The 24,451-nt window shown below is 49.4% G+C and overlaps 1 protein-coding gene and 1 long non-coding RNA gene across 3 annotated transcripts in view; both read right to left on the bottom strand.

Moving 5' to 3' along the window:
• Window positions 1–24,451, bottom strand: part of WWOX (WW domain containing oxidoreductase) — a 930,720-nt gene that overhangs the window by 155,208 nt on the left and 751,061 nt on the right.
• Window positions 3,181–18,792, bottom strand: LOC132342708 (uncharacterized). Its single transcript, XR_009491186.1, has 2 exons — window positions 3,611–18,792; window positions 3,181–3,423 (listed from the first exon to the last, which is right to left on the bottom strand). It is a non-coding gene; the product is annotated as an uncharacterized lncRNA (long non-coding RNA).

Below are 24,451 nucleotides of genomic sequence, written 5' to 3'. Positions count from 1 at the left end.
CGAGCTAGAAAACAAGGCTGCGGGTGGCTGGGAGGATTTGGCACAGTGTCCACCCCTCTTTAGCAGCTGGGAGGTGGCGGGGCGTGGTTCCCACTGCAGGGATCTTGTCAACAGGCAGCTGTGGATTTGGTCTCTGCCCGTCACTAGCAGTGTGACCTCAGGCAGGTGACAACCGCTGGGCTCCGGTGTCTTAGACCATCACCCATTCTGTAGGTTTATCAGCCTTGGCATAAGGAAGCCCAGCCCAGGCCCCCGCATTCAGTGCCTTCAGTAAGAATTCCTCTCCTCCTCCAGTCTCCTGGCCCTGGAAAGGTGCACCTTCTTCTCCAGAGTGGCCTTGTGAGAAGAAACCAGTTGAGTGTCACCCATGCCCGGGCACTGCCAGGCAAGAGAGAGTAAAGAAAGGTGTCTCCCTGGAGCTGGGAGCAGAGAAACAAGTGAAAACGCCGGAGCAGGGCTGCTCTGGCTTGCGCTTTTCTGACGGCCCTGGCTTTCCAGGCTCCTCTCTGCTCCCGGAGGGATGCAATCAAGCTAAAAATCACTCCAGCAAAGCCCCAGGCCCTGCCCTGAGTCTCAAAAGGGAGCCCTGCATTCTCAACAGGGTGCCAGAGAAGCAGGAACTAGAAACACAGCTAACGCGCGAGCCGCGATGCACAAACCTCCACACTCATATTCCTTTTGCTTGGCTGAACGGAGCTGAGATAATGAATTGAGAAAAGGTGACTTGACAACCACTCACTGCCCGTGTGGAACAATTCCTTTGGCATCTCCACTGAACCCGAACCTCTCTTCTTGTGTCTAAAATCACCTGACACTTGCATCTTCAAGGTCAGCTCTTCTGAGATAGGATAAACGCTGAGCCTGTGGCAGACAGGCAGTTGGCATGCCCACTCTGCCTCGTCCACCACCCACTGCAGACATTGCTAATCAATCTCAGGACTCTTTCAATCGAGTACCGATAGAATCTCACAGCTCTTCTCAAAACAGAGGTCCACAGAGCCACTGCCAACACAGTGGGGTTGGGAAGCCTTTCCTGCATGGAAATATCAAGGAGTATCATTGTACCTTTCCCCCCACCTTAAACCAAAGCCTCCAATCATTCAGGCAGAGGGAGGCTCTGACTCTGGCACTCCCCGAGCCACCGCTCAGAGCAAGCTGCACCAAAGGAAGACTCGTCAGAAGCCTGGCACATCATTAATAATGCAGAAAACTCAGACATTTATACGGAGATCAATTGGCAATAATTCTATGGGACAAGACTGGAACTGAAATTGCAAAGCTGAACATGAAGGGCACTGTCTGAATAATGTAGGAAGGGGGATGATTTTTGGACTTTTCAGCAAAAAAAAAAAAAAAAAAAACACACACACCACTATCTGGTGGGAATCTAAGTAAAGAATGGGCCCAGTGGTGTGCTCACCCATGCTGGGGGACAGCTGCAGCGGGCGTGGTGTTTCAAAAACCCCTTGAGGAGGGAGAGCCTTAAGCCAAGGAGATATTCAGTTTCTCAACTCAAGGGACCTCATGGAGGGGTGGGGGCAGTGAACGAGACCTGGTCAAGGAGAGCTAGAGAGAGCGGGAAAACAGAAAAAGGAGCACAGAGCAACCTCAAAAGTGAAAAGTAGACCTTTTGTGCTTGTTTGGGCGTGCTCAGGAATCAGCAGAATACAGATCTTAATTGTTAACTTCTGCAAGCAAAAAGTCAAGGGACACTGGTGGTTACATATGCAGGCCCTTCTAGGCTCCCGGGACAGCAGAGGAACTGTCTTTAAGAAGGTGTGACTTCCTGTCACAGCTAGGGAACTCCCAGTCATAACAGGTTTCAGGAGCAGTCTGGCACACACCCTCCACCTGGGGATAAATCGCAAACCAAGAGGCCAGTTCCCAGCCCTGCGCCTCTGTGTATCTCTCTCTGTCATCTTCCAGTGGGGTCAGCCGTTCTTGTCTTTTGCGTGTGAGTATTTTTTCCCCTGGCCTTGATGCATGGCGCGTGGGATCTCAGTTCCCCGCCCAGGATGGAACCACACCTTCTGCACTGGAAGCGTGGATTCTTAACCACTGGACACCAGGGAAGCCCCTGGGACCAGCCTTTTGATCCTGATTGCATACTCTAGACAGCCTAGAAGTCTCCTGGATTTTCCCACCACGGAAAACCAGAGGAAGGGATAAGAAATGGGGGTTTTAGCTGTATAGCCAGGGCCAATGATTCTACGAAGCTAACCTTCTGGTTTTGAAGACTTATTGTGGCCTCCAGCTAGCATCATCAAGAGGGAAATTCACATTGTGTATGCAAAACTGAAAACACTAGTGTTGGGATAACAGGATCATACTTGTTTTTTTCCCCCCCAAAAAAGTCTACTGTTTTTATTTTCCTGAATATTAGTGTAAATGTTTAACATAGAAACTGTAAACTTAAGTAATCAACAATGATTTTCCAACTGATTACCATCATCTTTACTATCTTTCAATAATCCCACTAGTGGCTCATTTACAAAATATATTTAATGCTATGGTTCCAGTATTTTTTATCTTTACAACAATCACTTAAAAGACCATGCTTATAAGAGACTGCCCAGGAAAATGGAAGGTGTGTTTAGTAACAGAATGAATAGTTCCTTCTTATAACTGGTGGTGTTCCAATAAAGGCTTTGAGTGCCATTGGTATGCTCTGACAGGGAAGTAGTTTTATTTTTCAGTAATTAAATTTCCTTTTTTTTTTTTTTAAAGGAAATGACACATAATCATTTGCTACGCTTGATATTGAAAAGATAAACACCTTTGGGAAAATCCAGGAAAAGATAATCAGCCCACAACAGAATAAATACCTGGGAATAAAGCCCAGAGTACTGGGGAAGCTAGTCTTAATGATCATTCAGTGAAGTCGGGGACAGAGTATTAAAGGGAGCGCCACATGTCTGAGAAGAGCCTGAAGAACATGGGGCAGCTCGAGAGAAACCAGGGGGCCGTGTGCACCTCAGAGGACATGCCTTTTGCATTCTCGAAAGTTTGCATACGACTTCATTTCTTTACTGAATCCTATCAAAACATATAGAAGGCCCAAGTGGATGTCAGAAAAATTATTGCTATTACTAATAATGGGGTTTTCCATTTAAAGAGACTGTCTTTTTCTGAGGCAGGGAAATATTTTTACATTGGGCATGACACTTTTTAGCACTGATGCTTAAAACATGCCTTTAATACTAGAGATGGGAGAGAAAGATGACTAATATAAAGGAGGGCAAGAGTACATCATAAAAGACACTCCACTCGGGTCCATCCCCGTCGTGGCCAGCCTCACAGACCACATGGCACAGTGCAGTGACAAGAAGGCAGCTGGGTCTTCCCGCTGGGCCTGCCTTCTCGGGGACTGACTCAGGCTCTCCGGCACGGTCGTCTCGGCCAGGCCCGCCGACGCACACGTTCCTGCGAAATGAACCAGACACACCTGCCTGATGGTTGGACAGACAGTTCTCAGCCTGGACGCTCTGGTTTGTTGTTACTGTTGTTTAGACGCTAAGATGTGTCTGATTCTTTTGCGACCCCGTGGACTGCAGCCCACTAGGCTCCTCTGCCCATGGGATTTCCCAGCAAGAATACTGGAGTGGGTTACCATTTCCTTCTCCAGGGGAGCTTCCCAACCCAGGGATCGAACCCGCATCTCCTGTATCGGCAGATGGATTCTTGACCACTGAGCCACCAGGGACGCTCGAGGCTCTGGTTTGAAAACCAGATAAACCTTAATGGCATGAAACTGACTGAAATAAGCCATTCAGGAAAGGACAGCTACTTCATAATTCCACTGACGAGGCACTAGAATACTCAAATTCATAGCAACATAAAGTAGAATGCTGGTTGCCAGGGGCTGGGGGAGGGGGTTTGGGGAGCGAGTGTTTACAAAGGATACAGAGTGTCAGTTGGGGAAGATGAAAAATCCTGTTCTGGAGATGGATGGTAGTGATGGGGTACCGCAGTGTAAATGTACTTTATGCCAATGAACTGTGTACTTAAGATGGTTAAGACGGTAAATTTTATGTTCTATTTATATTACAATTAAAAAAACCAAACCAAAAAAACAAAAAGTCAAAAATCTCATTTGAGTCCAGTTAAATTGAGTTTAGGACTCAAATTTGAAGTGTCAGTAGCTTTTCCTTCTCTCTGGACTTTGCTGGCTGATGCATCTCCAAGTCTTGAGAATCACTGGAAGGAACGTGGACCCCACAGAAATGAAGAGTCCCTTTCTTCAGCCCTCTTGAACATGTCTAATACCTTTAACAGGTGGACCGACTCCAGAAGGCCCAGAGCAGAAGGGTCTAGGGTCCGTAATGGACTGTACCAGTGTAACAGAGAAGAGCAAATCTGACTCCATATTAGATCTGTTCTTTTTTCCTTTAATCTTTGAGCTCTGTGGCCTGTGCTTAGTCATGCTGGCCCAGTGCCTTTTGTAAAAGAATGCTGCGTAGAGCCTGAAATATGCAGGACAGCCTATTCTTGGGGCTCTTGCCTTTAAGCGTCCATTCATATGGAGATAAAAAGCTACAGAACAGAGAATAACAGAGAATAACAACTGCCTTGTTGGGAGGTTTACAAGTGACCTGACCTAGGAGGGCAGCTGCAAGAACAAAGGATTCTGACACCAAGAAGTTTGCAACAACTAACCATACCCCTCCCTCATCTTGCCTTTGAAAGTGCTTTGCAGGCTTCCCTGGTGGCTCAGTGGAGAAGGCAATGGCACCCCACTCCAGTACTCTTGCCTGCAAAATCCCAAGGATGGGAGAGCCTGGTGGGCTGCCATCTATGGGGTTGCACAGAGTCAGACACGGCTGAGTGACTTCGCTTTCACTTTTCACTTTCATGCATTGGAGAAGGAAATGGCAACCCACTCCAGTGTTTTTGTCTGGAGAATCCCAGGGATGGCGGAGCCTGGTGGGCTGGTGTTTATGGGGTCACACAGAGTTAGACACGACTGAAGTGACTTAGCAGCAGCAGCAGCAGCAGCTGGTGGCTCAGTGGTAAAGAATCTGCCTGCCAATGCAGGAGACGCAGGTTCAATCCTTAGTCTAGGAAGAGGCCATGGAGCCACTAAGCCCGACTGTCACAACTACTGAGCCCGTGCTCCAGAGCCCGGGAGCGGCAACTATTGAGCCCATGTGCTGCGGCTACTGAAGCCTGCGTGCCCTAGAGTCTATTCTCTGCAACAAGAGAGGCCGCTGAGACGAGAAGCCCATGAATCTCAACGAAGAGAAGCCTCTGGTTGCCGCAACTAGAGAAAAGGCCCGCGTAGCAACGGAAACCCATCACAGGCAAAAATAAATAAATAAATAAAATAAATAAAATTATCTTTTTAAAACAGTGCTTTGCTGAGAACTTCCGAAGAGTTCAGGGTGGCATGAGCCACCCATCTCTTTGCACGGCCCTTCGATAAAGCTTTCTCTGCCCCGGTCTGCGACGTTTTGGTTTGTTTTGCCTCACTGTGCCCAAGGAGAGCAGCCACATGGTGAGCGGGGCAGAACCAAACACCGTCCCCCCGGGAGACTGACACCTGCCTCCACTCCAAACCCACACGTGGGTCTTTCAGAGATGGCAAATCCAGGGGGGGAAGCTCCTCCAAGCCCTAAAAGAGCCCCCGAAGAAGAGAGGACAAAAGCTCTGTGTAACTTGCAAGTGGCCCTGCACACGTTAAAGAAACGCTGGTGTTAATGCACTGTCCTGCTAGGCGCTTCGGAGACTGGGATCTGCCCTTATAGCCAGCTGCCACCGTACCGGATAACAGATGTCCAGACCACAAAGGATGCTGGTCCAAGGTTTAAGGACCATGCTGTACCTGGATGGGTGATGTCATCTTTGGAGGAGACACACCTACAGCAGACAGGTATGGAGACAGCTCTCCTCTGTGAGCCGCTCGGTCGCGTTGCCCACGACCACACTCAACTCCCTGGTCAGCTCTTCTGTGGCAGAGTTTGTGCAGGGACCTTAAGCCATCCCATTAGCTGGGACTGCCCGCAGACATCACAGGGCAGCCTGGTGGATGCTTTGGGGAAGAAGCCGTGTGAAAAGTCTTTGAGATGCTGGGGAGTCTTGGGGGGCAATTCAGAAACATGCAAACATTCCACTTGCCAGCTGGCTTTTAGGAAGGTCCACAGATGAACTGGAGGAGAGAAGCCTTAATGAAGAAGTACTGAGGTAATTATGAAAAAAATAAAATAAAAAGGGGGGGGAAATCATAAAAGTTTTCCTAAGTAATATGAGATCATTACAGTGCTCTGGCAGACATGTATTTTTAAACAATGGCTATCATAACGGAAAATTAGACTTCATCACTTATTCATAAAGTTCTGGTTAACACTAAACTCCATTTGTAATAGTTTACTTTTATAAATAGCATCTTTGGGAGCAGATGCTACTTTTCGGTCATACAATGTCACAGACAACTGTCCAGTTGTGTTATGGGGTAAATTAGAGCTTATCCTGGTTTATAACAGTTGCTATCCACGATCAGGATTATGGAGAAATTATAATAAATACAGGGTGATGGCCCTAGAACACCAACAAAATGATTGTGTGCATTTTTACTTCTTTTTTAAAATTTAAAACATGGTTGAAATTTAAAGACAACAAACAATATTTGAATGAATCTACAATCTTTATGCTAAAGGGAGAGTCAAAAGACTAGTAAATCCGCAGTGGAATTAATAATTGAGAATCCCGGAAGCTCTAAAAGGAAATATTAAATATGCAAAATCTTGTTGAAAAGCATAATTAAGTCTATCAATGCCTAAAGTCGAAAGGACAAGCAATCTCACGAAAGTTAGAAATGCCAGTTCCATATAAAAGTCTATCGCCCTAACTTTGTGGAAAACAATCAACAACAGAAAGAAAAGAGTTGTTTAAGAGGCTTCATTTTGCGCTAAATGTAGAGAGCACCCTGTCCCACTTGCTCAAGATTCTAAAATAGTACAGCTTCAGATGCTTCGCACTTAAGCACCTCTAAAGAGTTCAGAGCTGTCTTAACAATGGTGCTGCTGGACATTTGGGGTGTACGAGGAAATTAAGAGGCATGTAGACCGGATCCTTTGTTCTCAGGGGCTAATACGCATCTTTTTTTCCATCCTGCAGCTGAGAGTGTAAGAAGTGTCTAGCTCTTGCAGGGAAACTCGAAGATGCGGAACTGAGCTGGTCCAGCTGTGACAGGGTGGGGCTAAGCTCTGGTTGTAGGCATCTACACTCCCAGCCTAGGGCCTCTTGATTTGGGCTTGCTTCTTCATCCATCTATTATTGTCTTTTATCTTATTGCTGTCCCAAGATCCCTTGGCTGGGCTGTTTGTCCAAACACACCATTTAAAATTCGTTTCCAGGACAACAGAGTCTTTGGCAGGTCATCCTCAAATGCGAGTTTCACTGTACTTATTTTCTGAGGACACGGTGAACACTCTGTATTCCAGCGTTTGAGGACACCAGCATAAGGACGAGGTCTGTTTCTCTCCCTAACGTCAACGCTAAAGGCTATGTGTTCACACGGGACATTCCTTCAAGGGGTTTAGGAAACCGTGTAGCGATCTCCCTTCTGCGTCTGGTTTCTTACACTTGGCATCATGTTTTTGAGGTCCACCTGTATGTGTTGTCCGTTTTGAATACATACCTTTCGGCCTGTGCCAGATGGTCATTGTTTTTTGTTTTTTTCAAACTTAGCAGGAGGCTCTGCTCTAAGAACCCAGTGTTCTGGCTGTCAGTCGAGCTGGAAGCAAACCGAGCACTTTGGGGTGAGCATCCCACTCTCAGTTCCCCCATTCTTTTGGCCCCTGTAACTCCAGGGCACCCCTGAAAAAACTATGAGAGGAAATCACGAATGTGCCTCCTCTCTCCCAGAGTTTATACCAAGATGAGTTGAGGAGTGGATAAGGGCTCTATAAAGCATTCTGAATCCAGCAGAGAAATGCAATGCATAAATGCAAAGAGCGAACAGTAATTCTTGCATTACACTGCTCGGGAGACTTCGAGAAGATGGACGGCTGTGTTCCCATCCAATTGCTTTCAAGCTTTCCATTAGGTCAAGTGCGTGCCATATATCTAATGAAAAGCCCCTGGGTCACAGTCACGTTCCTTCGCCTTAAACCGAGTGTGTAGTCGAACGTGACTGTGGTGGCTGTGATCATTGTGGTCACTGTATGTGTTATTGTTACAACGGCACTGAGCGCTTGCTATATCCTGGGCCCGGTACTAAACTGTCTACACTATCTTCCCGGATCCTCCAGAAACCCCACGCCATAGGACTTATTATCAGGTGCCTTTTCCAGATGAGGAAATTGACACGCAGAGAAGGAAGATATTTTGCAGGAAGGTCACAAAGCTAGAGGGTGCAGAGAGTAGGGCCTCCACCTCCAGAATGCTCCCTCTGCTTGTGTTCTCCAGCAGACCCCTGGATGCTTCTGAGAATGCCCCTGACAAGTGCCGCCCTGGTTCTGGGCTTGGGGTGGGGGAGGGGGGAGCCGCTGCCTCTGTTCGGCCTCCCCGCCCGCCTTGGGCTCCAGCCCCTCACATCAGTGCTTATTATTTGGCGTAAATCAGCCCCCCAATTACATGAATGCCACAGCCACGAACACTTGTAATTAAAACTGGGACTGACATCCTGAAAGTATGTTTCCCTTCGCCATCCCTCTTTGTCCTGCAAGGATATTATTGGAAAGAGAATGAACAATCGTCGGGAACATATGCTTTCGGAATATAATGGGACTCGGCTCCTAGGAGGAGAGGCTGTAAAAGGGCGCTGGGACGAAATTTAAAGTAGACAGCTTTATTTACTAGCTACTGGGGCACGTCCAAGGAATTACGGAGAAGCCGATAGGCTGGATATGGACCGGGGCGCTGTGGGGCAGACTGCCAGGAGGTTCTCTCCCCACTTCGTCGGTCCTTCATACAGGCGCAACCTTCCCCTGAGTTGCCTGAGTGCCCCAGGCACTGGGCACGTGAGCCCACCAGGGGCTGATGCCCCGCGAGCCCACCAGGGGCTGATGCCAGCCTAAAGCTCCATCCCCCGTCTCTCCTCTCCAGCTTCATTTTTCAGCAAAAGCAGAGAGCTTGGGGCTCCCCGGTTTTTGCGCTCAGAGTTCCCTCTGCCTGCAGGGTACTTGCCACCCCAGCTCTCTTTGTCTTTGCCTATCTCCCTCCTATTGCTATGTCAAAGCTGGCCCCTAACCATTGCTGCCGCTTATCAAGCACTTACCACGTGTCTCTGCAGGGAGAGTTTCAGGTGCACAGATGGGTCTGCTCTAGGAGAACCTCTGTGATGTGGGTCTGGGTTGTCCCCCGCTGATTCTGACTCCAGGAAGCCTCCTGGTGGCCCTCTTGCTGACATTCGTTTCCGATTCCATTCCCGCCACTTTATTATCATGAACAGACACAGACTAGAGCAGGGCCCTTAACCTGAGCACATGCGGGTACAATTCTAGACCTCGAGGGTGTCTTGGGTCAGTCAGACTATCACACCTTCGTTTTCACCAAGTCTTAATGGAAACTTTCATTTCCTTCATTTAAGCAGCAAACTGCTATAAAATCTGAAGCATCTGTGAGTTCATTGTGACAGAAATCTTGCTGTTTTCGAATGACCTGGGAGGTATAGTGGCTATCTCAAAATATTCTTTTCTATCATTACTGTGCTAATCAATAGTTCATGGACACTATTCAATAGCCATGCTATTTAATGGGCTAGTTAGAACATTTATTATCAGAGCTTACATTCTAATATGTGGATGATCACATTTCAATGCAATTGGTTCCCTTTGTGATCCTGTGCAATTGTTGTATGCATTTAAAAATACCATTCTGAAAGGGGGTCTGCATGTTCCAGTAGATGCTCAAAAGGATTGTGGCACAAGGCAGGCAAAGACCCCTGAAGGAAGGGTGAGCTCCAGTGCAGGGAGCAGTCTCCCTCAGCGTCCACCCTGTATCCATTGCCTTGGTGCCATGTGGCTGGCGCTTGAGTACTCCAAAGATGTTGGTCAAAGGGAAGCAATGTGCCTAAAAAACTGTTTTGCTCTACACAGATCTGGAGGATAGTTTTTTATTGTCTTTACAGATGTATCATTCACTCACTCATTTTTTCATTCATTCATTCACCAAATATAGGCATAATTGAGATAATGCAGGTTTGGTTCTAGACCACTGCAGTCAAGTAAATGTCACAACTGTGCAAATCACACCATGTTTTTTTGGTTTCCCAGTACACATAAAAAATTATGTTTACACTATAGTGAAAGTCACTCAGTCATGTCCGACTCTTTGCAACTCCATGGACTATATAGTCCATGGAATCCTCTAAGCCAGAATAACGGAGTAGGTAGCCTTTCCCTTCTCCAGGGGATCTTCCCAACCGAGGGAGGGAACACAGGTCTCCCGCATTGCAGGTGGATTCTTTACCAGCTGAGCCACCAGGGAAGCCCAAGAATACTGGAGTGGGTAGCCTATCCCTTTTTCAGTGGATCTTCCTGACCCAGGTATAGAATTGGGGTCTCCTGCATTGCAGGCAATTTCTTTACCAACTGAGCAACGGTAGTCTATTAAGTACGCAACAGCACTATATCTAAAAAGACAATGTACCTACATTAATTAAAAAATACTTCATTGCTAAAAAATGCTAACCATCGTCTGACAATGCATGGTTGCCACAAACCCTCAATTTGTAAAAATAAATTCAATATCTGCCAAGCGCAAGAAAACCAAGCACAATAAAATGAGGTCTGCCTGTATATAATAAAAGCTTTCTACATGCTAAGCACTGGACTAGCATTAGAGATGTAACTTTGAGCGGGACCAAAAACAAACAAGCAAACAAAAAAACCACACTCTGCCTTCCCTGAGAACAGATTTCTGAAGCTTCTGTATCCCCTCGGTCTTCTATCCATCTTGAACAACTTGGGGTGACCTATTTAGTTACCCACCATTCAATGTCAAGAATCCCCTTAGCTCCCTGTCAAGCTAAGCTCATTAACATAGTCTTTCACTTAAAAAGCATGTATAAGCAGCAGGCAGCCTGCTTTTTATACTTTTGTGGCAGAAGGAAACACTTTGGAGCTCAAAGTGGCCACCTATTTTCAGAGATTCCAAAATGGCGGGCACAAAGAAGAATCCATGGGACGCGTGGGAAGATGCAATGCCCTTCCCTTACACCTGCATGAAGCTTCACATGATTCACAGCGCTTTCTCCTCTTTAGTGTCTTGATCTTATTAACCTCATTTGTATGGAATGTCCCTCTGCTCATCTCCCCTTTTCCTACCCAGCAAACTGGAACGATGATTTACTAATGAAAAGGATGATCATCATAGCTACCGTTGGTAGATGACTTTCTACCGTGCCTGGCCTGTCTTTTAAAGCTGTACTTGTATTACTGATGCATTTAATCTTCCTTACTACCTGGTGGTGGGTAACATTTGTTGTTCAGTCCCTAAGTTGAATTCAGCTCTTTTGCAACCCCAAGGACTTCAGCCTGCCAGGCTCCTTTTGTCCATGGGATTTCCCAGACAAGAATACTGGAGTGGGCCGCTATTTTCTTCTCCAGGGGATCTTCCTGACCCAAGGATCAAACCTGCATCTCCTGTATTGGCAGCCGGGTTCTTTAACCACAGAGGCCCCCAGGGAAGCCTGGTGGGTAACATTATCATCCCCACTTTACAGATGAAAAGACCGAAGCACAAAGAGATTAAGTTCTTGCTCTGAGTGGTGCAGGAAGAAGGGACAGGCGTTCATCAGCTGTCTTGTGAATACCAGCTGTGAATACACAGTGCAGATGAGACAAGAAAGGCAGGCCTTTTGCCACGTCTCAGACGAGAAATCTCAGTGGCTAGTTCCTCTCCTCTGTGGGGTCAGTAGAGAACTGGGAAGCTAACCGACATTGACTGTATGCCTGGTGTAGCCAAATTATCCACTGGAAAAGACCCTGATGCTGGGAAAGACTGAGGCAGGAGGAGAAGGGGACGACAGAGGGTGAGATGGTTGGATGGCATCACCGACTCAATGGACATGGGTTTGAGCAAACTCTGGGAGATGGTGAAGGACAGGGAGGCCTGGCGTGCTGCAGTCCACGGGGTCGCAAAGAGTTGGACATGACTGAGTGACTGAACACCACCACCCTTATTAGATATATGAGTAAGTACAGAATCACCCTATGAATTAAGTGTACACACCCTTGTTAGATACATGAGAACACTGTGGATCAGAGAGGTTGCCTGACTTGCCTGAAACCATCACCTAGTTAGTAGCGGGCCTCGGTTTTAAGTCTATGGCAGAAATTAAACTCAGGTCTTCCACCTTTTGTTTTCCACTTGACCGCTAACTGAGAGCTGGAGTCTGCCCTCAGGGTATCTGCAGAACAGTTGCACTTTCCAGAGCACAGTCCCTTGCTTATCCCACATACATGGGGCTGCTCCCTAACTCACAGAAATGCAGAATATCAGCTTGCCTTCTTTTCTGCTTCCCCCCAGCCCCAAAGGGACTATTTTGAGTCTTGTGTCATTCCAACTTTTGATTTGGATATTTCCATTCCCCTTATTTGCATAATGAATCATACCACCCTTGGGTCTACGGGGAACAAAAAAATAAAAATTCAAAGCACTGTATTTAGCACATAACTGGTTGCTGAAAATAGGAACGACCCCAGTTTATAGCTCTCCAGAATCAATCACTTTCTGGTTGATTTCATGTGGAGGAGGCAGCCCGCATTGACTGGGTGAGCGTCATATATTTGAAACAATCTCTTTGGCTTTGAAGTGGTGGCGGCTTATAGACATGACCTCGATTCTGACAATTATCTATTTAATTGGATCAATACAGACAGCCCACTCCCCCGAACCACTGATTCAATTAATCAGACCATTGTCAAATCCCTTCTCCTCGTGGGTCTGTGTAGACACAGACCAAGTGGCAATTTCTCCCAAGATAGGCATGGAAGTCAATAATCTGCTTTTGGATCAAGTATCTGATCACTCACAAATTATACAAATCACATTGATTACTGACAAATCATAATGTTTACAGAGCACTATTCGGCTTTGGTGCCAGAGCATGACTAGGTATTTAATTAACAACCGTCAGATGCAATTTATGCCATTACAACGACCAGAAAATGGTTGATTGTTGGTTTTACATGGTGGAGCAAACATTCTGAGGTTAGCCTTGGGGAGGACAAAGCAGGTGAGAGCTCAATGATGGACACTGAAATCAAAGTTCTTTATCATGTTTAATCTAGAAGATTCTCTGCCTCTCACGAGGAATTGACACCTTTTTGCCCGAATGGCAGGTAAATACATGACTGAGTTTTGTTTCCCCTTTCGCTTTGACTACCAGGAAACTCAGGCTTCTCCAGTGGCTCATCTGGTAAAGAACCCACCTGTCAATGCAGAAGACACCAGAGATGCAGGTTCGATCCCCGGGTCGGGAAGATTCTCCTGGAGAAGTAAACAGCAACCCTCTCCAGTATTCTTGCCTGGAAAATTCCATGCACAGATGAGCCTGACGGGCTATACAGTCCATAGGGTCACAAAGAGTTTGATGCAACTGAGCGTGCACGCATAGGACAGAACCAGAAAACTCGGAGCCAGCTCTTTAGTCCAAAGGCAGTGTTTCTGCATACCACAGCCTAAATATGCATTTTAGTACATTTTACCTGGTTTTTATTTTTACAAATATTTTATGACATCTTTTCTATCTCTAGACTACTTTTTAGCAAATGATGACCCACAGGCCAGATCCAGATCACCAGTCTATTTATGATAGTCTAAAAAAGGTCCGCTAGTCAGTGCTATGGTTTTTCCAGTGGTCATGTATGGATGTGACAGTTGCTGAAGAATTGATGCTTTTGAACTGTGGTGTTGGAGAAGACTCTTGAGAATGCCTTGGACTGCAAGGAGATCGAACCAGTCCATTCTAAAGGAGATCAGCCCTGGGTGTTCTTTGGAAGGAATGATGCTAGAGCTGAAACTCCAGTACTTTGGCCACCTTATGCAAAGAGTTGACTCATTGGAAAAGACTCTGATGTTGGGAGGGATTGGGGGCAGGAAGAAAAGGGGATGACAGAGGATGAGATGGCTGGATGGCATCACTGACTCGATGGACGTGAGTCTGAGTGAACTCCGGGAGTTGGTGATGGACAGGGAGGTCCGGCCTGCTGCAATTCATGGGGTCGCAAAGAGTTGGGCACGACTAAGTGACTGAAATGAACTGCAAAATATTTTGCTAAGCAAATAGGAGGAAAGTGAAAGTTGCTCAGTGGTGTCCGACTCTTTGTGACCCCACGGCCTGTAGCCCCCAGGCTCCTCTGTCCATGGGCATTCTCCAGGCAAGAATACTGGAGTGGGTTGCCATGCTGTCCTCTAGGGGATCTTCCCCACCCAGGAATCAAACCTGGGTCTCCTGCACTGTAGGTGGATTCTTTACTGTCTGAGTAAGTAAACAAAAATCAAAAGAAGAACATAACCCCACCACCCACGAAATTCAAATTTTAGTGTCTATGAATAAAGTTTTATTGGAATACAATCTGACCTACTGATTTACACATGGCTCTTCTTTTGTACTACCAGGACAGAGCTGAGCAGTTTCAACAATGACCACATGGCCCGCCAGGCCTGAAGCATATATTTACTATCTGGCTCTTCACAGAAACAGTTTGCTGACCCCTGCCCTAAGCCACCTCCAAGTTTTGTGGACCAGGCATGGCGTGGATGGATAGCTAATTAGACAACCTAGAGGCAAATTGGAGAAGGCAATGGCACCCCAACTCCAGTACTCTTGCCTGGAAAATCCCATGGACGGAGGAGCCTGGTGGGCTGCAGTCCATGGGGTCGCAACGAGTCCGACACGACTGTGCAACTTCACTTTCACTTTTCACTTTCATGCATTGGAGAAGGAAATGGCAACCCACTCCAGTGTTCTTGACTGGAGAATCCCAGGGACTGGGGTGCCTGGTGGGCTACCGTCTATGGGGTCGCTCAGAGTCGGACACGACTGAAGCGACTTAGCAGCAGCAAAGGCAAATTACCAACCCAGCCTGTGGTTAATGTCAGTGTCTACATTATTCTTCCTAATACGCTTTGGAAGTAAGGGGATCCAAAATTCAGGTTTCTGAGGACAAGCGCCCCTTGAGAAGAAATACACGAGCTACTGGGTCCATTTTCAGAGTACTGGGGTGACTGCTCTGGCCCCTCAAAACCCCAAAGGGCAGGTGACAGACCCACTGCCCCAGAAGGCCATGGGTTGAACGAGGACTCCTTCAAATGGTGGCGACTGGGGATGAGCATGGATGGAGACATGGGATCAGAAAAGCAGGAACGTCAAACACGAGGAAAGGGAACTGACTGATCAGCATGGTCCTCGAGAGGGGCCACGGTGACCACACAAAGCTTGGGAGAGCGAGAGCCAGTTTTGGAAAAGATAAAATAACGAGAGGATGAGAAGAGATACCAAGACAGAAATTGGGCATGCCACTGAAAGTCGGGTCACATGACCTGAAGCTCCTTTTGAAAAGCAGGAGGTAAGGCCATCATCTAAGAATGACTGGATGGGTCAAGGTGGGCCTGGAGTCTGGGGAAGAAAGCATGATCAGAAACAGGAAGTTCCTGCTCATGGGGAAGAGAGTGGGCATGAGGCGGGAAGAGGATGCAGGGAGAAAGAACCTCATAAACGTGACCGCACCTCTGCCCCTCCCCGGGGGCAGACACAGGGGGAGTTGAAGAGCAACTTCAACCGCAATGGGAAGACAGCATCCCTGATATTTCATTATACCACAGTGGGGTAGGTGGTGTTACAGGAACCTTCAGTCCCTGCTGGTAGAGCCTTTCTTTCTCCAACGTTCAGGGCCTTCTGATGTGATGGTCAGCTTCGTCAGAAGATTTAAAAGACAGCTGGGAAATGGGGAAAATACAGAGAAGCATCTCATGGAGCCTTGTGTTTCCAGCTCTTGCTGTAGATGAAAATGCCAAACCCAACCAGCAGGCTGTGAGCTGAGCCGAGCCTCTTCCTGGAGGCATCTTCCCTATCCATCTGCTGTGGGTTTACTCCAGGGAAAGTCACTGCTCACTGGACAGAAAACAAAGAAACTGATGCTTACTGAGGACCTACCGTGCAGGTGACACTCAGGGAAATTCTTGAATCCACAAGGCTGCTTAAAAGGAAAATAACCATCCCTATTTTACAAGCAAGGGAGAAGGAACTTCAAGAAAAATCAAATTACTTGCTGAAGATCACACAGCTGGAAAAATGCAAAAATTGGAATTTTGAAGTGAACGTTTGTCTGGCTCCAAAGTCTTGCTTTTCCTCCTTAGCTATGAGGCCCATGATCCATTCTCTGTTCTCCCTCCCAGGCCCCAAGTCTGTACCCAGAACACAGCAGAAACCCAGGGAAGGCACTGCATACCATAACCATCCAGCCGCAAAACACAGAGCGTCCAATGACCTCTTATCCATCAGATTTAGGGGACCGGCGCCACTTAGTCATCCGTTTTCTGCCTTTCTGTCTTTGATCACTTGAAGGTGCCTTGACTGGAGGATACATCTTTCTCCTCTTCCTCACGAAGCCTTACAACCTCCCCCTGGGTGCAACCACGGTTACTCCCTAAATAAACACTTGTCGGAACAGTTGGCACAAAATAAGGACTTGTAAAAGAGAACTGGATAAATGTATTTTGAACAAGGGCTTCCCAGGTGGCGCTAGTGGTAAAGAACCTGTCTGTCATTGCGGGAGACGTAAGAGACACAGGTTCCATCCCTGGGAGGGGAGGATCCCCTGGAGGAGGGCAAGGTGACCCACTCCAGTATTCTTGCCCAGATAATCCCATGGACAGAGGAGCCTGGCAGGTTACGGTCTATAGGGTTGCACAGAGTCAGATACAACTGAAGTGACTTAGCATGAACACATGCACGCATGGATGTAGAGCAAAAGTAAGCACTAGAAAGGAATAAAAATATAACGTGGGACCTTGGAATCAGACAAACCCTGATTAGAACCCACTTGCTGGCTGTGCACACGTTAAGAAAGTGATTTAATTTCTGTACCTCAGTTCTCCCACCTCTGGGATTAGAATAGTAACATCTCCTCTGAAGGAATGCTGCAAAGCAGAAGTCTCGGGAATTTAGGAGTTGCTCAGTAAGCAACGGCCAGGAATTGGGATGCTTTTGCCAAGTCAAGGATGCTCCAGGTGAAAACATCTGGGCAGCTACAAAACCTTGGAAGGATTCGCAGCAACTTCTGGATTCCCTGAGTGCTGTGCATGAGCAACATTTTTTTTTTTTTCCCTCAAAGCATGGAAAATTGAGGGATGATCCAGGAAAACACAGACATCTTGAGAAGACTGAAAGGCTCCAAAGCGTTTTTCCGTTCTGGGACAACAGAAGACAGGAAAACATTCATAGCATGTCAGTGCCCGAGGGCTGGTGGAACGCTCCCCAGGAAAGCATCTTCGGGGATAAATCATGACGCCGGCACAGCGTTTGCGGCCCAGTGTGTCATAACAACCCCTCCTGTGACCGCCTATCAAGGTTGACAAAATCCAGGGCCTCCCTGAAATAGGACTGAGTCTTCCCAGGAAGAGACCCCCATCTCTGCCAGCTCCAAGACCCAACTTGAGTTGAAGTGAGGAAATGCAGGCGATCGCTCAGCTCCCTGGGGGCTCATGGAAATTGACAGGCGGTAAATTACTGCCCAGGGAGCAGATCGCATGCCAGCTGACAGAGGAGGAGAGGGGAACATCCTTATAGGTCGTCCAGCAGCCTCTTCTCCCTGTGGAGGAGGTGTGTGGCTCATGCCACCGGACCCAGAAACCCAATAAAAAACATGATTATAAACACCTGGGAAGCAGGCAGCACAAGAATGAAAGAGGGGGATGAAGAGGACCCCTGCCTTTCCCATGGAGCAGGCGATTTGGCTAAAACAAAAAAGAAGAAATGAGATGATGAAAGTCACAAATGAGCCTGTGATGGCTTTGTTTCCGGGAGCTCCCGTGTGACTTCAGATTGTTTCTCCAAGTCAACTTCAGTGGACTAATACATCCACCCGCCAGCCTGGGGGGAGACACAGACCCTGGTGCCACAAGCCTTAACCCTCGGCAAGTTGGCCGAGTGGGACAAGTGAGGACAGGTGGGAACCAAAATAACAGGCAGCATCCCTGGTCGTCAACATGCATGCATAGGACGAGCTGGTGATCGATGACGGAGCTTTGAACTACTTGGTGGAAACCTCGCATTTTACTCAAGAAAACAGCACCGAGAAAAAGAGGAAGTTAAAAAGGGGGGGGAAAAAAAAGACAACTCCAGGGGAGATAAAGAGTCACCAGAACTGAGGAGGGACAAGATGGGGGTGAGAGTCGATCTGTGCAGTCAGACACATCAGTCCCTCTCTCCCTACTCCCCTGAAGAGGCTGAGAGCTAAGCAGACCCCGAGGAGGACAGGTGAGGTGCCCATGCCCCAGGAGGAGGCAGGGATGGGCTCCCTCTGCACCCCAGACGCAGAGTCCCCCGAGGGCAGGGCAGGAGCAGAGGACGCAGAGAGCTGGGTAGCTGACGGAGCGCTGACGCAGGGCCATCAAGGGCCCGCTGGCTGGTGCCGCTTGCCTTATGCCTTCCTTCCGCTGCGCGCCGCGCTGGGGGGGTATGACCTGGAGGAAAAGAGGACCTGGAGCTGAACAGCGGCCGGCTATATCCCAGGGCTGGCTGGCCACCGGCTTGGCAGACAGCAGTGTTATTTCCTGTCCTGCGGACCCCCTCGCCCTCTGCACGCACTGTGTCTTCGGCCTGGACTTCCCCTGCAACCCCAGCACCCCCCGCCCCACCATTCATTCCCATAATCAGCAACTGAGCGCAGCCATCTCTCGGCGCGGAGCTGCACGGCACAGCACGGTGGCCACTGGGCCCTCGGCGGCTCTTGAAATTGATCACAATGAGACACGATTAAAATGCAGAGGCTCAGTCATGCCTGCCCCATGCCGAGCCCTCTGGAGCGGTGAGCGGCGGTCGCGTTGGATGGAGCAGGGAAGGAAGACGCCCACTCCCTGCAGAAGGCCCCCTGGACCCTCCCGGCTGAGAGGACCTCCCTGCTGCCTGCCTTGGCCGTGCTGGTGAGCCTCAGTGTGGTAGCCAGAGGGTCCCCTGGATGACTCAGAAACGCCAAGGTCATGGGGACAGATGGCAGCAAAGAGGCAGGCCCAGGTTGGGGGAGACTCAAGTGTCATGAAAGCCAAACGCAAGGGGACTCTCCACTGAGCTCTGGGTCAAACAGCAAGCAAAGCACGAACAACTGGGGAAATCTGAATACAGACTGACAAGTACTGGAACAGTGTTGATTTTCTTGGGTGTGATAAAGAAGAGAGGAATTGTAAGAGAGATTTAAAGACAGAAACAAGAATGGAGGGCTAGGTTGGCCCATGGGGGTCCATGGGGTTGCAAAAGAGTTGGGGAGCACTTAGCAACTAAACAGCAACAACCGTCTGGGGAGGTCCTCTCCCGTATAGCGCGGACCCAGGTTGCAACACGACATTTCTTTGTATGAAGGTCTGACTGACGTCTGCAGCAAAAGTTCCCCAAAAAGCCGCATCTACGGTTTCCTTTGTACTCAACCACTCTCTCCGGCCCTGACCCAGTTCTTAGCACCCCGTTAGAGACCAGTGCATATTTAATGCCTGAGTGGAACGACCACAGCCCCCTTCGAGCAGCAGCCCCAGCCACCGAGATCCCACAAGCCCCACATTCAGCTACAAAAAACAGGACAATCTTGGAGGCTAGACAGCTCAAACCATTCACAGTGTTCCAGTGCGCGACATTCGCATCATATTCCTGGTTTCATGAAATAGCTGCAAGGAGCCCACAGAGTGATCACTACTGCGCAGCCACCGTGATCACCTACTAAGTCCCCAAGATCGAGGTGGCCTCTGTGTCACCTCCCCCAGCCAGCTCCGTCAATTCCTCTAAATAATACAAGACTTGTCGGCAATCAAGTTAAAACAGGCTTAATGGTGAACAAATCTGACCCTGAACCAGGATAACTGCATTAACGTCACGGAGCTGACTCGATACCTGGCCTAGCCGTACCTTTTTTGTTTTGTTTTTCAGAAGGTCGGGGACATTTTTAGCTTGCCCCTCTGTGCACGTGCTGCTCATTACACCAGCGTGGCTCCATTTAAAGGCCCTGGCACCAGTTCAGTTCCCTTCTAGTCTCCGGATGCAGGTGGAAGCTCTAGAGGCTGGAGGACAAAGCCTGGGACAGGTGCGGTGACCTGCACTCCTCTGGAGGTGGTGAACAGCAAGGTCACTGCCTTCAAGTGGAGGATGAGGGAGTGGGGAGGGGGAGAGGGGAGGGGGAAAGAGGAAGGGGAGGGGAGGTCCAGCCTGATGCTGCAAGCATCATGGCCCTGGACCTGAAGCCCAGCTGTCCGTCAGTGGCCTTGGGCAAGTTGCACTAAGCTTCTGAGTCTCAGTTTCAACATCTGTGATGTGTGAATATCACAGACTGTGGGAGACAGGATTCTAAAAGGCTCCCCTAGATTCCCACCTCCTACAACAGACACCCTTACAATTCTCTCAACTGTGGAGTGGCTAAGACCCAGAAATAGGGGACAGCCAGCTCCCAAGGCTGTAGTTATGCTGTCCAATGGAGGTGGATGGATTTCACACATGGAATTAAGGTCCTGAAGCAGTGAGCTTGGTGTTCATCCAATGGGAGATGATCTTGGGCGGGCCAGACCTAATCAGGTGACCCCTGAAAAGCGACTGAGCCCTCCCTGAAGACAGAGATTAAGACGTCCCTGTGGGCCTGAAGGAGTGAACAGTCATGTTGTGATAGCCTCTATGACGGAGCCACGTGGCAAGGACCTGAGAACAGGCTGGAGGGGCTGAGAGCAGTGCCCAGCCACTAGCCAGCAAAGAAACGGGGCCCTCAGTCCAAGGAATTCACTCATTCATTCATTCACGCATTCATGTTACAGTGTTTCAGGACCCCAGCCTGATGCTGGATCTTCAGCCCAAATTTGCTGAACTCCAGAACCACATCTCAGGCACCTGCTGGGCGTTGCCCTCAGCTCAATCTCGACACACCCCAAACTCTCCTCTCCTTGCTCCCTCCGCTTCTCCTTCCTATCTCAGTCAGCAACACTGTCCTCCTTTCAGGCACGCAAGTTAGGGACCTCCGATTCACCCTGAGTCCTCTGCCCCTCTCCTCACCCCACCCCACGGGGACCAAGCCCTGCCAATACTGAATCCCAAAGATCTCCTGAACTGGGTCCCTCCTCTCCATCTGACAGCGCACCCTTGGCAAGACACACGAGTTCCCTACTGCTGCCGTCACGGAGTACACAAACTCAGTGGTTTGAAAGACCACAAAGTTATCCTCTTCAGCTTCTGGAGGCCAGGAGGCCAAAATCAGGTGTGCCGGGCTGACGTCGCAGTGTGCGCAGGGCTGGGTCCTGCTGGGCGTTCTTGGGGAGAATCGGTTCCTTTGCCTCCCCGGTTTACAGAGGCCGCCTGTACTCCTGGGCTCATGACTCCTTCCCTCTGTCACTCCAGCCTTTCGGTTCCATCACCACGTTTCCTAATTCCGTAGTCAAAGCTCCCTCTGCCTCTGCTGTAAGGACCCTTGTGATGACTTCATCCCACTCCCAACCACCCGTCACTCCTCATCTCAAGATCCTTAACTGACTCACATTAACAGATCCCCTTCTGCCGTATAAGGAGACGTTCATGCAACCCGGGGATCAGCACACGGATACCCTTGGGGTCTATGATTCAGCCCGCCCTTGTCATCTCTCCCCTGGATCACTGCAACAGCCACTGACCACCATCCTGGCTCGCCTTCTCCAAGAGAGACAGTGGAAAGCAGCCAGTGGTTATTCTGAAGGCCTCAGAGCCACCGTTTTCTGGCCCTTTCGTGTGGAACGCCCTTCCCCAGCGGACACGACGGCCCTTTATTGAGCTCTCGGATTCCTCGGGGTGCTCGCCTTTATTCTGGTTCTGTGAGCCCTCCCCATTGTTATTCTCCCTCACACTGCCTTGCTAGTTTCGCCCACGCCGCTGGCACTTCCTGGGATGTGCCCGCCGACTTCTCCTTTGCCCTTCACGCTCAGCAGCGTGTAAGTTCTGTGAGCATAGGGCCTTGTCTGAGTCATTTACTGCGGTGTCCTCTTTGCTCAGCACGGAGCCTGACGTGTGACAAGTGGACTGCTGACGTTAAAATGGGAAGATTAGCCTGGGTTATCCAGAGGATCTGATGGAATCATAAAGGTCCTCAAGAGCGGAAGAAGGAGTCTGAACAGAGAGTCAGAAGGACGTCAGGGTTTGCAGGGCTTGGCCTGATGTCACTGGCTTTGAAGGTGGACAGAGGGGGCCCTGAGTCCAGTGAGAGGCCTCTAGGAGGTAGAAAGGACAGGGGAACAGGTTCTTACCAAGAGCCTCCGGGGGGGACACAGCCCTGACCGCACCCCAATCTCAGCCCACAGAGGCTCATGTTGGGCTTCTGCCTTATACAGAGCTGTACGATCACAAATCCGGCTTGTCGGAGGTCCTAGGTTTGTGACAGTTAATTACAGCAGCAACAGAAGACTAACACAGAGCCCCACGAGTATTTGGGGTGAACTGCCTGTGCACCAAAAAAGGCCAAAGGGTGCCAGGAAATGCCAGGAGCTAGAAAGGAAAGGGGAGGAATTTCCCCCAGGATTTCAGGGAGAGCGAGGTCCTGCAGAGAGAGCAAGGCCCCCAGGGCGTGAGGTGACGTGTGTCTGCGGTTCTCAGCCTGTGACTTCGCGGCACTCTGCTACAGCTTGCCGGGACACTCCAACGTGAGACCACTGCCTGTGGCCACAGGCGAGCTTGGCTCTTGTGCCTCTGCCCTTGGGTGGGTAGGAAATGATGCTGGGGAAGCAGGCGTTCCTTCACCTCCCAAGGCTCAGCAAAGTAGCCGTGGACTCGGGCCCGAGACTGGCTCCTGGGGACTTTAGCTGGGGGAAGGGGTGAGGGGGGCCAGGAAGCCTCAGGCCCACAGGCAGAGAGTAAGGTGATGCTGAGAGCCAAGAGTGAGCCTCAGAGAAGGGCAGGCAGCTTCCCAGCCCGGCCAAGGCTCAGTTCCCCTGTTCCAAGGGGGTGCTGAGGGTTAACGTGCCCACGTGCCCAGCAAAGGGTCTGGCACCAAAGTGTCCAGGTTTACGCTGCTTCCTCCTTCTTGCCCACCCACCTCCATTTCCTTCTTTTTTGTTTTCTTTTTCTTTTCTTTAAACATTTTTCTCCACCTCCCTTTTCTTTTACTACATTCAAGCGAAAACAACAGCAGTTACTTCCTTCTGAAACACACGAGGAGACCTCTAAAAGCATGAAGGCCAGAAGTAAACCCTGGAATTAAACAATGAAGAAAAAAAAAACTACAAAGACTCAGATCTCACCTAGGTGCGTGGCCCCAGTGAACTGGAAGAGAAGTAAGCCCCTGCAGTGCCTTTTTATGACTTGAGGTGTATGGAGTCTCTAATTTAAGGCTAAATATAAAACTAAAACACACACAGCTGGACTTTCAAGTATTTTCCAAACACATTTAATTCCTTCCCATGAAACTCCTAGAATCTGAGCAGCCCTCACTCTGCACCAGTATAAACAGAAGTCGGGGTGGACGGAACATATGGGCTTCAAAAGGCCATTGAAGAGGGATGAGGAATGTGCGTGCGCGGGGGCTCCTGAGCGCTGCTGTGCGCCCACAGTCACACGGCGGCCTCGCCCACCAAGGCTATAATGGGAACCGCAGACCCTGCTGGCGGGGCCGACACTAACGGGGTCTGCCTCTGACCGCCACTTTTTCTGTCTCCCACCTACTCTTCAGCTCTGCTCCTTACTCCTGGGCCAAGGGAAAATAAGAATGATTCAAGTCTGCCTGGTAGACATGAATGGATTCTCTGTTATCCCAGGAATTCTCCCTGGAGGAGGTGGCGTCCACCAATCCTGAGCCAGTGGCCGGTACTGCCGGGCATCCTTACTCACGTGATAGTTCCACACGCAGAGTCACCTACGTGCGTGACGCGGCTCTACGCGGGCACTGGGCAACAGCCGTGAGCAAGCTGAACAAATCAGGGCCCACGCCCCTAGGGGCCGTCTGCTGTGGGTAGATTATGGCAGAGGGGGGTCAGGGATGCACAGTCATACAGGAGGGGGAGGGGTGGTGCTGTAGAATGGGCAGCTCTTTGAAGAGCTGACACGTGAAAGAGACCTAGCGGGTAAGGAGGACTGGGCCACACAGAGGTCTGGGGGAATAATTCACTTGACAAATGGAGAAGCAAGACTTCCCTGGTGGTCCAGTGACTAAGAATCTACCTGATGGTGCAGGAGACACAGGTTCGATCTCCGGTTTGGGAAGATCCCACATGCTGCAGGGCAACTGAGCCTGTGCACCAAACTACTGAGCCCACGTGCCCAGAGCCTGCGCTCTGCAAGGAGAGAAGCCACCACGAT

Source organism: Bos taurus, chromosome 18 (genome assembly GCF_002263795.3).
Source record: "Bos taurus isolate L1 Dominette 01449 registration number 42190680 breed Hereford chromosome 18, ARS-UCD2.0, whole genome shotgun sequence".
Lineage (NCBI taxonomy): Eukaryota > Metazoa > Chordata > Mammalia > Artiodactyla > Bovidae > Bos > Bos taurus.
The sequence above is the reverse complement of the archived record's forward strand: the minus strand, read 5'-3'. Positions and strand labels throughout refer to the sequence as shown.